Below are 15,892 nucleotides of genomic sequence, written 5' to 3'. Positions count from 1 at the left end.
TGAACCCCAAAAGTCTATTGTTCATATTGTCTAGTTGGATAGAACTAAGGTCCAAGTATTAGGAGAAATCAACTCAGTTACCATCAGGTTATCAGTTGATCCAAGAGTGGTTCAGAGAATTGACATATTAATTGCTGATATTCCTGAGTTCTATGGTTTGATTTTAAGTAGAGACTGGTCTGAGAAACTTCATGGTTATATTTCTACCGATTGGTATCACATGTGGCTACCCTATAAAGGAAAGCCAAATCAGATAAAGATTGATCGGGGAAACAAATGACCCATATTGTGACAAAGTTTAAACAAGAAAACCAGCCTATAGCATTCAACAATAAAATTCTTGGTAACTACTCATCTGAATCATTCTTTGGTAATTTTACTGCTCAATCATCACCTTTCTCAGTTAATAGTTTCACATCTCAAATTGAAAATTTTTCCTAAACAGATACATCAAGGTGTGTTAAAATTGCTGAGGAAATTGTAAATAAAACTATAGATAAACCTTTATTTTGGTCCTTATATTTTGATGGGTCCAAATCTAATGAAGGTGCAGGGGCAAGATGTATTTTAGTTAGTTCTAAGGGGGAAAAGATCATGTTATCATGTAGATTAGAATTTGAGTGCACAAACAATACCGCTGAGTATGAAGCCTTGATTCAAGGACTTTATAAAGCAATTGGTCTTAAGGTACAATATTTGAAAGTGTTTGGTGATTCTGAAATTGTTATAAAACAAGTCAGAAATACTATACATTGTCTTTCTAGTCACCTTAAACATTATCAATCATTGGTACAAGACCTTGTATCTCATTTTCTAGCATTTAATATCTCTCCCATCCCTAGATCCCAGAATGCAGCAGCAGATTTGCTAGCAAATGTTGCTTCTAAGCTCCTTCCATCTGAAGATTACAGTCCTGATAGATTTTCAGTAAAGTTAATTTTTAGACCATCAATTCCTGATAATGTCACTAATTGGCGAGTCTTCAATCACGACGATGATATTTTAAATTTTTTAACTTCTGATAAGTCTTATGATGAATTGATGAAAGTGACTATGATCTTCAAATGAAGGAAAAGTTTGAAGAAAATTCAATACTGAAACCAGTGGTCAAACTTGAAGATCTTTATGACATCAAAGATAGGTTTAAGCAGTTTACTAATTTAAAACTCCAAATTTCTATTTTGAGATTCGAATTAATAAACCTTGGTATAGAGGACAAACCACAAAACATCAATGTGAGATTAGGACTTACTTCTAAAGAAAGAATTGCATTTATTAGATTATTGCATAAATATAAAAATGTCTTCGTTTGGAAATATGATGATTTGAAAACATATGATACATCTATCATACAACATACAATTTCAATGCTATCTGAAGAAAAACTAGTACAACAGAAATTAAGAAAAATTCATCTCAACCTCGAAAGTCAAATCAAAGCTAAGTTCAACAAACTTTTGAAGGCTAAGATAATTTTTGTTGTTAGACATTCAAATTGGGTGTCCAACATGGTGCTAGTAAGGAAGAAAAATGGTGACAATAGAATTTGTATTGATTTCGGAAATCTTAACAAAGCAAGTCAAAAGGATAATTTCCCTCTACCAACAATGGGGCAAACTCTCCATTCAGTAGTTGGTTCTGAACTAATGTCCTTCATAGATGGTTTTCAGGGTATAACCAAATTTTGGTACACCCCAATGAGAGACTTATGACTACTTTCAGAACCAAGTGGGGAACTATGCCTATCAAAAAATGCCTTTTGGATTAATCAATGCTGGAGCTATGTTCCAAAGAGCGATGGACATAGCATTCAAAGGTCTAATCAATAAATCACTAGTTGTTTATTTAGATAAAATTATTTTTTTCTCTAAGAAAATATCAAAACATTTGCATGATTTGAAACAAATCTTTGATTGCTGCAAAAGGTATGGCATTTCACTCAATCCTAAGAAATCTTTTTTTCTCTTGACCAAGGTAAACTTTTGGGCTTCATTGTTTCAAAGGATGGTATTTATATTGATCTAGATAGAATCAAAAAGATTGTTGATATTCCATTTCCACATAATAAAAAATCAATGCAATCATTTTTAGGTCAAAATTAACTTTGTAAAAATATTTGTTCCAGATTTTTCACAAATTGTTTTACCATTACAAACCATGATCAATAAAAATTCAGTGTTTAAATGGGGGCCTATAGAAAGAGAGGCATTTGATTCAATCAAACAGTCAATCATAAATGCTCCTGCTTTAAGCACTCCTAATTTTTTAAATCATTTCATTTTATATACTCTTGCATCTGATTCATCTTACGCAACAGTGCTGACACAAATCAATGATAAAAAATTGGAAGCACCAATTGCATTTTATAGTTCAAATCTTCAAGGTGTTGAACTTAATGATTCCAAAGTTGAAAAGCAAGCCTTTGCTATATGTAAAGCCATTAAACAGTTTAGGCCGTTTCTCTTAAAAGCGCATACCAAAGTTATAGTCCCCTTTTCAACAGTAAGACATTTGCTAGTTCAAAGGGAATTGGTAGAAAAAAGGACAAACTAGGTCGTAGCAGTACAAGAATATGATTTTGACATTAGACCAACAAAGATTGTCAAAGGCCAAGGTTTTTGCAGGTTGTTAGAAGGAGCTTCTAACATTCAATAATATGAAGGTACAAACAATATTGAAAAAATCAATGAGATAAGTATCATTAATCCTGAATACCAATATGCAGATTTGATTGAAAGAAAGAAACATGCCATAAAATTGGAAGAAAGAAACTTTGTGATTGTTGATGATGTGTTGTTTAGATGGAGTTATGATTCAATTTTGTTAATATTCTTAGAAAAACTTGAATTGCAAAAGGTCTTGAAGGAATTACATGATGGTCCAACAGGAGGACATTTTGGAGCTGATACAATAGCCCACAAAATCATTCATGTTGGGTATTATTGGCCTACCTTATTTAGAGATACTCATGAATATGTAAAGAAATGTAGAACATGTCAAACTTCCAGTGGAAGGTAAAAGAAGCCAACTTTTCCTTTGCAACCAGTCAACATTGAACAACCTTTTGAACAATGGGGATTGGATATCATGGGAGAAATTATTCCACATTCATCCAAACAGCATAGGTATATCCTTACAGCTACTGATTACTTTACTAAGTGGGTAGAAGCAATTCCTTTGAAGACAACAAACTCTGAGGCAATCATTGAATTCATAGACCTGTTCATCATTACCAGGTTTGGTGTCTCAAACGCTCTTATTTTTTATAATGCATCTTATTTTTCTGGTAATTTTATACTTGAATTTGCTATCAAAAGAGGATTCAAAATAAAATATTCTGTAAACTACTACCCTCAAGGTAATGGTTTAGTAGAATCTACCAATAAAAATCTTATCAAAATCATTAAAAGAACTATTGATCAGAATCATAAGAATTGGCACAAGTCTTTGATATTTGCACTATGGACAGACCATATAACACAGAAGGCCTCAATAGGCACTTTTCTATTTAATCTAGTGTATGGAAAGGAGGCTGTCATACCAGCAAACTTAGTACTTCCATCACTAGCCTTAGTGTAGTTTATTGAAGAAAATCCTGCATCTTCTATTCAATTGAGACATAATCAGATTCTGAAACTAGAGGAAGAAAGGGAGAAAGCCCAAATTACACATGAAAAGAATCAACAAATTATTAAATCATCTTTTGATACAACTTCAAGTGGCTCAAAACATTTACATGTTGGTGATCTTATTTTGAAATGGGAAAAGGCCCACGAGGATAAAGGAAAACACACTAAATTTCAGAAAATGTGGCTCGGATCGTTTCAAATCAGCGAGAGGATAGGCCCATCTACATTCATATTGCAAGATCTATCAAAAAAGAGAGATTCTCTTCCTGTCAATGGGCTTATTCTGAAAAATTCTTCAATTGAGAAGGTAACTCCTTCTCCCTTTGTAAATATTCAATTTTCAGCTATATTTGTGTGAATAAATTAGTTTATTTAATATCCTAGGAAATAAAGTTGTGAATATCTTTCCATTGGTCTTTTCTATATTGAAAAAATGACTCAAAAGAAAATAGTTTTAATATCTACTTTCAATAAATGGGAGCGCTGAAGGAAAAGGAAAATTATAGGAAATTAGGTATAATTAAACTCTGAAAACCCCTTTTTATTTTTGTGAAATTTTCTCAAAACTTGAAAATATTGTAAATCATTCAAAAGTTTTAGAAGCCTAAAAAGGTTATCAATAGAAAACAAAAACTGATCCAATCTTAGCATCTTCAACTCTCAAAATTGTCATCCATGTTCTCTTAAGAAGAAAATTATTCATCCCATCCATCAAAGTTCATAATTTCTCAAAGTGTAATTCTAAAATATATTTGATATAAAAAAATAAGAGGTCTTATCACAAGCCTGCTTACCATGATCATAGGGGAATAGTTCAACTGACATTACCAACACTGCATACCAAAATAGGGTAATGGCTTATAATTATAGGACAAGGGGTCTCATCACGAGTCAGCTTGTTCAGTTAAATTACAACAAGTGAATGGCATTGTCAACAACTAGCTACCAAACCAGGACAATGGCTTTTTATCTTACAAAATGAAGAAATAAGGAAAAAATAAAATGTAATACAAAAAATGTGGAAACATATCTTTTGGATTCATTATTTTTAATTATGCTCTGAAATGGATGGGACAATGAATGATCAAATGGTTAAAAGGTAACCCTACTGAGACTATAGACGTTTGCTGGGAGCAACGGCTCTACCTATGACAAAGGAGTCATTATACAAGCTAAGTTGGAAAAGTCTTTTGTTTTATCATTATCAACCAATTAAGGTTTACTTAAAACTTAGAATGTATTTAATTTTGAGATGAGAAAGAAATAGAAAAATATTTATCATTATATTCAGAATTTATGATTATCTATCTATATTAGATTTTCTCTATCCACTAAGGTTTTCAGATTAAGAAAGTTAAAGTATTATATTACTTTCTCAGAGATAACTGTTTTTCCCAGTAAATCACCATTTGTTGTGCTGTATAACAACCTCCCATTTCTAAAAAAATTCTTTACATAACTTTTTTAATAAGAAATGGGTCCCTTTTTAAATCAACTTAGTTAGATTTGTGTGTCCACAAATAAAAACTGGTATTAACCCCATAATAAGGAAAATCTTTATTAAAAGGCTCGATATAAATAAATCATTTTATAAAGCGTTTTGATAAAAGACAATGTGATCCTTTAAAAAACAATTCTATATTGTGATAAAGCAATCAGAGATCGCATATCATAATGACAAAAGGGACAAAGACAAAACAACCTCCATCCAATTATCTGATCCGAAAAGAAAATCGCAATCAGCATTTGGAGAAATCGAATGCCAAAGGAACACATACAAGGGCTCATCATATCTTCTGATCCAATATCGCAATCAGTAATCAGAGATATTCGTTGATAAAGGGACATAAGTAAAAGCCTCATCAAATCTCCCGATGTGATAAAGTAAATCATAAATCGACAATTGGCAGAGTCATATGACAAAAGAATAAAAGCTTAAACCAAACCCCGACTGTGATCAATTAATTGGGTGCACATCTCAAAAGGCAAATATACGTTGAAAAATGGTTTGCATGCATAAATACCCCGCTCCATTATATTTTAAATATTATCTTTCAGCAATCAAAAATATTCATTGTAAGTGCTAAATCCTTCCCCTTTGACTGTCTTGATTTACGATTTGCGATTTATCACCGATTTCCGATCAATGAAATCTAAAACACGCTTGAAATAATCATTCGGTATATGACTAACGAGATGAGTATGATATTAATTCACCGTGATTGGTGGTTCGAACAGTTATTTAATATTACAGTTAAGGATAGGTCCTTTAAAAGATTTCATCCGTGGTAATTCTTAACTGTATTTCATTTATAGTATGTCAATCACCGCAATTCTATTCATTATCATATTTGCTTATGGCAGCAGTATTTCTATGTTATGGTTTGCAACTGTTTGTGTAGAGTCTCTCCGAATCCAGAAATCCAGAGAAAATGGGGAAGAAATCAAAGAAGTCCATAGCAAATGTTGTGGCTAAACAACCAGAACAGAGCAAGAAAGGATTAATCTCTAATATGACATTCCTTGGTCTGGGAAATACTATCTTGGAAAGCATCTGTAATCTGATAGAAGCAGAGGAGCCTGAGGAATTATTAGAGGAAGCTACTGCCGATTCAACCAATAAGTCAGAAGGAACTCTCAAGGAATTGGCTTGTTCTTATCTTCACAAGATAGCGGCACGAGCCAAAGTTTTTCCGTATACTGATGTGGTAAGATGGGTAGTGGAGAAAATCCCTACTTCAGACAGAACATTTTGTACAGCTAATGGGAGGATATTTGGCTCATTCAAGCTTGAAGATCTCAGGAAAATGTACTATCTACCGGAGCCCGAAAAACGCTATAACAAAGCATTCCTAGAAGCATTTTCACAAGAAAATGACTTGGAGTTAGACCCAATCAAGCAATGGAGGCATTTCTTGTAGAAGCACAAACACGAAACATCAGGTAAGTACTCTGTCGACTCATTAGCTTCTCCTTACTGCTATGCTGGAGCTATGATGTGTAGATTATGGGGACAACATGATTCTGCCAAATTCACTATAGATATGGTCCTGCTAAATGAAGCAGCAATTAATGGTTATGTTATGGATTGGGCAAATATTTTGTCTGATAGACTAGCTACAACAATTTTAGAATATAGAACAAATGCACATGAAACTTCCCGAACCATTCCCCCCTTTTACTACAGTGCATATATTATGGATACTAGTTGTTTTAGTTTCGAATACTCGATACTCAGATGGTAATGGATTGCCCAAGATCCGAACCCAATTCATATTTATCATCAGCAATTGTGGAAAGCTCACTAAAAAAATCACCTATATAGAATTTGAAATGGCTTTGTTCTACCTGCATATTATTCTATTTTCAATAAGCCTGCCCCAAGAATATCCCAAGAAGCACAAATTGACCTGACAGCAGTAGGCAGCACATTCGGGGAGGAAAACTTTACCTATATAAGGCTTTTTGGCAGCCTCACTAAACTCCATGTCCTCCCCCTGTATGTGCTTGATAAATTGTTAGCATGGGAATTGGAATATCAAATAACTATTGAAGGGACATCAAAAACCCTTAGAAATTACAAAAAGTAGGTGTGGCCTATATTCCCCTTAAGATGTGGCATTTTCACTTTATATGACTACAAGCATGCAGAAAAAGAAGCAGAAAAGATGCAGATGTTGAATCTTTCCACTATTCCTAATAGGAAATATGATCCAAATAAGGTTGCCTATAATGTTCTTAAACAAGCTAAACTTGCCATGTTTGATCATGAAGTAGATGTTTTTGATGATTTATTTGCTTCAGCCGAAACATTCTTTCAAGTTAAAGCATTGGCTAGGATCAAATATGAAGAACAAGGGTTAGAAACATTTAATAGGATCAAAGACCAGAGGTTGCAAACTCTTCCTTTAGACCTATTAGCCACAACCCCTACAATTCAACCACCAAGTCAAATTGAACAGAAAGCTATTGATAAGACTCCTACAATGGAAAAGGTTCCTGAAAAGGAAAAATTACCAGAACAGGAGTAGGAGCAAGAAAAGAGTAGTGAACTCATGGATACGAGTGATTATGTTGATCCCAAACTACTCAAAGAATGGTAGCAATTCGATTCAATCATTAGTAATACTGACAACCTACAAGGCTTCGGCACACCTGAGGTGACAACTAGTCAAAAGACAACAACTAATACAGTTTTGACTGAGGGAAATAGCGGCCCACCCTTGACTCAAAAGGATGTAGAGATAATCCATGAGAATCCATCCAATGAAATTGTTCTACATGTAGAAGAAATACCACGCTTGGATGTCTTCTACAACCCTAAGCATAGGGTTGTAATCAAGAGGCAAAGGAAAAAGAGAAAACTTGATCAATCTTCTCTTTTACCTTCACAAATGGAGATAAAAAATGTGGTATGGAGAGAAGAAGTCAACCCTTCCGAAGATCTCACTAAACTCTCTCAGTATGCTGGAGCATACACAGCAGCTACTATGGACAAAGCATCGGAAGTAAGAAATTTTCTTAAAGAAAAGGATCAGACAATTATTTTGCTAGAGACACAGGTACAAGAGAAGCAGCAAAGGATAGAGTAGTTAGAACAACAGTTAGCAGCCCAGAGATAGTCAAATGATCAATTGAATGAGCAAATGCTTAAAGAAAAACAAAGGATTGATCAACATGCAATTCAAAAGCAGCAAGAGCTATCTCAAGCATTGAGAAAGCTGAAATCATTAAATGAATAGTTGAGCAAATCAAAAGAAGAAAAAATCGCTCAACTGTCACTGCAAATAGAAAGATTCAGAGGATATCCACAAGTCATAGAATTCAAGTCGGAGGCTCTCCAAATTACCAAAACATTGTCTAATCAATTGAGCCTATTATGTCACAATATCTCTCTCGTTCTTTCCTTACGTGAAATTTCCTCATCTATGATTGATAAATCAGTAGATGCAAGATAGAAATTGGAGCAAGCAGATGAAATACTAACAAAGTTTCTCTCTTGGCAAGAAACCAAGGAAGGACAAGCTGCAAATCTACCCGAAATTCTTGAATCACATAAGGAAATCCTATTCCTTGAATGGAAATCTCAACTGATGAAGGTAGAAAGGGCAACGTTAAGATGCAGATCGGCAACTAGTAATCTAGTTGAATTGATTAATGATACTCTTTATTTGTCAAATTTAATTTCAGAATGTTCTCTAAGGAAACTTCCATCAGTAAAGGCATTGGAACAGACATGGAAATAGGAGCTAGATCAGAGGGAAAGATTAATCGCAGGAATTCAAACATTAACATGGGATACCTTTTTGTTATTCCTTGTTAAACCACATAGTCAGAGGGCAGCGATGAAATTCCTTACCGATGCGATCGGTTGTATGATTCCCGAAATTACAGATGCCACATACACTGACTAGTTACATTCGCGAATGAGTCATCTGCCAGAATTGCGACCGATGCTTGCCATTTTCCAGCTCAGGACATAAGATAATCAGCCAAAACAGTGAATCACTCTGACTGACTACAACATGCCTATTTTGAGAAGATTATCACAATTTCTGTGATTTGGTTAATACCAGCACATAGCATTTTTATTTCATAGTTTTTTAGTTTAGATAGTATTTATAGACCCTTTCATGTTTTTAGAAAGGGTCCTCAAATTTTTGTATTAAGACTTGGATTGAAAGTTGCACTATTGTGCTTCCGATATATATATTTTTTTATGAAAACTGGACCTGAATTCTAAGTTTTGATGAAGAATACTTTTATGTGATATGCACTATTTCTTCTTATGAAAGTGTTTCCAAGTTAAAAGGTGTGATTTGAATGAAATTAATATCGGAAGATATTCAAACACATATGGTACTATTATCTATGTTATTGCTTCATGCTTTTATGTGAATCAACATTTATTCATTTTTGCTATTATTGATGTATGTATATGCTTTCACAGCAATTCCTTGACTTATCACTATTGAATGTTTAAGAGTTGTTATTTTTATACATATGTATGTCAATGATATATAAAGAATAGTGTAATAATGTTTTAATTATTACTTTATTCAACTACTTGAACAAAGTAATTATCATATGTATAAATATTCTTGTTGATAAGTAGAATCATCTATATGCCTATTTGTTGATAAGAACCATAAAAAATTGCACTAAGAGAAACACTTATCGAGATAGATTAGTTATTTATGTTATTGAATTTTAGAATAAATCATCCATCATCACCATTAGATATTAGAAAATCAATCACTTATCCATCCCATTTATAAATCATTGGGAAATTGGTCACATTATATCCAGTCAGAGCCGCCACACCAAACAGAAAATGAGCTTCTTTTAAGGTCCGAACCGGGTGGTTTTTCCTGATGTTGATATAGCGATTTTTTAGGCATCAACACCAAGATAAATCCTCTTTGACTGGTTTTTGCTTTATGCCTTCTGTTAGCCATTAAAATAGATTATCTTATTGGACTATCTATCTGAAATAACTCCTCTTAGAATTGGTTTAAGTTTGGCCTTCAATTGCCATTGAATATATTTTTTTGGGCTGTAGAAATATTTTACATGCATCCAAATTTCCCTAGTTGTTAAGAAGTCAGTCTGCCTTCTTAATTATTAGGAACCTCCTTAAATTTTTCTATCATAATCCTTGAAAATCTAAGTCATTCTGTCAGGATGGAAGCGGACACTTTGAGAAGGGGCCCTGTGAGAGAGGCCTTTAATCATGAATAGGGATTCTCATTGATTACCAACCACCCCAATTAAAACCATAAATCTGACCATTGTGCTTCAAAGGTTATTGTTTAGTGATAGGTGAACAACGTTAAACAATTAGGATCATAACCAATGAGGGAGCCCCCTCTGGTTTAAGGGCCAGCTTGAACCTAAAGGCTTGGTGAGTTGGTTTCTTGGCATAGTTTCTATAGCTAAGGACTACCTACGGGAAACAGGTACAACATTTGGCACCGTTGATGGGGAGCAAGGTAATGCAAATATCTTTCTCCAAGGAATGATAAAGATTAAATCTATTCCTTGTTGGTGAACAAGCAATAGGCATTTATTACTAGCTGCATTTCTTTCACTTGGTGACACCACTTTTTGATATGGCGATTCGACTTGGTAACTGATCCCACTGTTTCAAAATTTCAGCTGCCTTTACTGCTATGCAAGGTTTATTGATACTTGCAATCAACATTATATGTCTCTCCCTCTTAGCCACAATCAGAAATCTAAAATGTCTACATAGGATGCATATTTTAAAGTACACCTGTGAGTATAAGTTTTCCATGGGATTTCATGTTCATATTTTATATATTTTTCAGATTTTCGGCTGCTGGCAACATGGTTTGTCAATAAACCTAGTCTGCACTTGGTTACATTGGAAAGCATATTACACCTAACAGTGTAAAGTTTCTCAGTTTAGTTAAATAGAGGCATGTGGGATTGATTAGTTATTTTCATATTTTAGTAAGAAAGAGTATTTGAATTAATACAGATATATGGTTGCATTTCACAATTGTAGGTTTTTAGTGTGTAGTAGTAGGCTATTCAAATGACACGATTGATCCATGAGGATTTGTTATATTTTTATATGATGGAAGATTAATGGTTGATGATCAGGTTTACAATATGACTCCATGCCCAGCACTCAAGCCAGTTGTCTACTAGTTCTCTATGTCCCACAATGGGAAGTAGTCCCCATTGGAGCCAATGTTGTAACATATTTTGGTACGCTGAAAATTAAAAAGATTTGAGTGAGAAATTACCAATTTCCTTCTAGACTAAATGCTGAGATATATATTTATTATGCTTTTGAATGGTATTATTATATATATCTATATATATATATATATATATATATATATATATATAATTTTAATTTTAAATATTTTTATTTTTATAAAAATATAATCATATCTTTTTATGGAAATATTTATTTAAAATTAAAATTATATTATAAAAAAATTAAAATTCGATCCTAATCATATGGGAAGCATTTAAGGACAACACCCAAAAGCTAAAGGTCAAAGCCTCTGGCCCATCCTGCACTTAACTATTTAAACTCCCTAATTCTTCCACGCCTCGAGATATGGAATCCAAGGGTTATAAATATATTTCACACCACCTAGCTCTTCCGATATTTAACTTGGGGTGTGCAAAAAGATGTTTCTTATATTACTGTCATTTCACTTTGCACCCCGCCTTCCTAAATCACTTACCACTACCCACCTCCGAAAATAAATTCTACATGGATGGGAGACTCACATGGAAGGTCAAGTGGGTGAAATGAAATAATAAGCTAGGGTGTAAATTCCTAAATCACTTACCACTATCCCCCTCCGAAAATAAATGCTACGTGGATGGGAGGCTGAATGAAAAAGATAAGGTGAAACTAGATTTTAGAGGAAATTCACATATGGAAGATCAATTGGATGAAATGAAATAATAGGCTAAGGTGTAAAATGATTTTACAACTACAGGTAAAATGAAATTCACAGATGCAACAAAAGGGAGAATTTCATATGTTCATGAAATTAATGTGCAATTGAGCAAAGATGGCATTCATGTAAATGCATTTCACGATGGGATATTAAGGTAAAAGAGCCGCAGGTGAAATAAATTTACAGGCATGGTGAAATCAATTTACATGTGTAAAATCATGTTGCAGGTGAAAGTAAAAGAGTAAAGTGAAAATACTCCACCAACCACACAAACCAACACATGGTTTTGCGAAACCATCGAGGTATTCTACAAGGGTAAAAGAAATTTACAGGTATGAAATGAATTTACGGAGGAAGGTGAAAAGGAGAAACAAGCCATGGATTTTAAAAACTACACATGGTTTTGTAAATCCATGGGAAGGGAAAGCAATACACAGATTTGGAAAACTATGGTTTATCAAATCATTTAAATAAATATATTGAAATTCTAAATCCTGAAATTTATTTAAGATTTTACTCGAATATTTGGAATTTTATTTAGAATATATATTTTCCTTAAATATTTGTGACAAAATAAAGCATGATGAAAATCAGAAAATGACAAAAATATAATTCAAAGGGGTAGATGACAGACCAATTAGGTTTAAAGGGACAATCAGATGATTATGGGAAAATAGTTTCAACCTTTTTCCAGACTTCAAGGGAGTGAAGATCAGTCTAAAACACCTATCAATAGAAGATCAACACATTGAGGATTATTTTGTAGATTTTCAGCAGTCATTCAACCAATTCCAGATTTCAAGGCAAGATATTTGCAAGCAGTTCAAAGTTTCCAGTAGATAATTTAGAGAGAGAGTTTTAGTTTTAGTATACTATTCAAGATTGTATTCCATAATTATTGTAAAAGTTAGGAGAGATCTTGGCTATATATATTATTTCATTTGTAATAAAGAGTGTGGGATTTTGATGTCAAGGCTCTTCACTTTGTAATAGATTATATTATAGGATTTCTAATGAAAGCCTTCCGATTACAATTTGACATAATTGTGTGTTTTCTAGTATGTCTTTCTAGTGTTTCATATCTTATTTGTATGCATGTTCAAAGAATTTATAGGTAAATCTGTGTAAGTGTAGATCAAGTCTTAATCTCTCTGAAATCCCCTGCAAAATCATAACCTTTGGAAAGAGATTAGCTTATTGGACTGTTTTTCCAAGATAACTCTTCTTTGACTGGTTTTTTCTTTATGCCATCTGATATCCTTTAAAAGGGATTAGCTTATTGGACTATCTGTCCAAAATAACTCCTCGTAGAATTGGTTTCAGTTTTTCCTTCAATTTCCATTAAATATATTTTTTTGGGATGTAGAAATCTTCTACATGCATCCAAATTTGCCTAGTTGTTAAGAAGTTAGTCTCACTGCTTAATTATTAGGAACCTCCTTACATTTTTTTGTCATAATCCTTGAAAATCTAAGTCATTCTATCAGGATGGAAGCTGACACTTTGAGAATGGACCCTTTGAGAGAGGCCTTTAATCATGAATAGGGATTATCATTGATCGTCAACCACCCCCAATTAAAACCATAAATATGGCCATTGTGCTTCAAAGGCTATTGTTTAGTGACAGGTGAACATCATTAAACAAAGCCTGGTAACCACTGAGAGAGACTCCTCTGCTTTAATGGCCAAATTGAACCTAAAGGTTGGTTGAGTTGGTTTCTTGGCATAGTTTTTGCAACCAAGGACTTCCTACGGGAAACATGTACAATAGATGGAAGGGGGAGAGAGGGAAGAAGAGATAGATAGAGGGAGGGAGGGAGAGATAGATAGATATGAAGAGATAGAGTGTGTGTTTTTATTTTTGGGGGGCGGAGGGCAGGTGAGAGAGAGAGAGACAAAGAAGGAGAGATGGAGGGAGGGATCGATATAGGGGGAGGGGGAAAGAAAGGAAAGAAAATTTCCTACACTAGATGCATTGATTTTAGTGTACAAATGTCGATTTCTAATCCAATATTATTTCTTGCAAATTAGATGAATTTATTCATGTGTAGATGTTGATTTTTAATTCTATTTCATTGTTTGCATTAGATGCATTCATTCATTAAATATGTTAATTTATAATCTTGTTTGATTGAGCTTGCATTAGAGGTAGTGATTTCAGTGTAGATGTTGATTCCTAATCCTTTGATTGCTAGCACTAGATGCATTGATTTTGAGTGTAGAGATTGATTTCTAATCCTATTTGTGTGTAGCATTATATGCAGTTATTTCAGTGTAGATGTTGATTTCTATTCTTATTTGATTGTTTGAATTAGATGCATTGATTTTATTGTAGATGTTGATTTCTCATCCTATTTGATTCCTTTCATTAAATGCATTGATTTCAATGAAGATGTTGATTTCTAATAAATGATGTAACTAGATATATGGTGTACATTAATTTCAAGGTAATTAGTTTGAGATTGTGCATTGATTTCGGTGCAAGGACAAAGAAATTATTGACGATGTGCATTATGACTAAGCTTTTGTAGATAACCTCAAATAAAATAAAATCAAATAAAACTTGTATTTATAACTTTTACATCTCGACATCTTTTAAAATTGAATATATAACTTATTTCATTCATATTTGAGTTTTAAAAAATTGAATAAAACTTAAATTTCCATCATAAGGATTCGATTGAAATACTTAGATAATTACATGTAAATTTAAGAAAGTTGATAACATTATATAAAATTATAGAAATGTTGTCATATATTATTGTTTTACCTATATATTAAATTTTATACTATTGACTTATATCATGTTACGACTAAGCTCTTGTAGATAATCTCAAAATAAATAATGTTGAATGAAACCTATTTGTTGTTTACATGACATATTTTAATATTAAAATTGAATAAAACTTATTTCAATAATATTTGTGTTTTTTAATTAAACATTAAGATAAGAAATTGATTGAAATAATTAAGAAAGTTTTACATGCAATGGTATATGGGTAGGTCACAAAAAATTTCATATATATATATATATATATATATATATATATATATATATATATATATATATCTATACTTTATAATTCAAATAATTTATTTTTAAAAATGAATTGTAATAACATACATGTTGATTTCACTAAAAGACACTTTCTACAAGCCAATATGAAGCATGTTTAGAATTCTTTCCATGTTCAATATTAAGTTGATACATGATATATTTTAGTTCCTTTTAATTATCAACATGACTTGCATCATAACTTAAGTTTGTAATTATTTTCTTAGTCTATGAAACTGTAAATCAAAATTGAACATATAGTTTACTAATAAAAGTTATAATATATAGAAAAAATATTAAATTAGTGAAATAATTTTAACAGATCCATAAACTTTAATGTTAATGAGCATCCATAAACAAGATTAATACAAATTCACAAACTGAACTAATGAATACATGTATTAATAAATTATCCATATGAAAATATATATCAATTACAAATATCACATGAACATGCGTAAATTGAAATAATAAGCATCCATAAACTAAAATAATGTCCATGATATACATCCATAAACTGTCCACGTATGAAAATATACAAAGTCTGTATCACACATGTGAATATTCCCTATGAAATGAGTCTAAACAATACAAACTATGACACTCTAAGTATTACCAGAACTCTTATGTGATTTCTACCATGCAAAGTTTCCATAAGATAGTACTGCAATATAACACATTCAAATTCAAACTAATTAGATCATTATTTGTAAAAAATAAACAATATGGAAATAAATGATATTGAGCAACATTTTTAA

The sequence above is a fragment of the Pinus tabuliformis genome, chromosome 2_2 (assembly GCF_031772625.1).
Source record: "Pinus tabuliformis cultivar Carrire ecotype Pingquan chromosome 2_2, CPIR1, whole genome shotgun sequence".
In the NCBI taxonomy this organism is placed as follows: Eukaryota; Viridiplantae; Streptophyta; class Pinopsida; order Pinales; family Pinaceae; genus Pinus; species Pinus tabuliformis.
The sequence above is the reverse complement of the archived record's forward strand: the minus strand, read 5'-3'. Positions refer to the sequence as shown.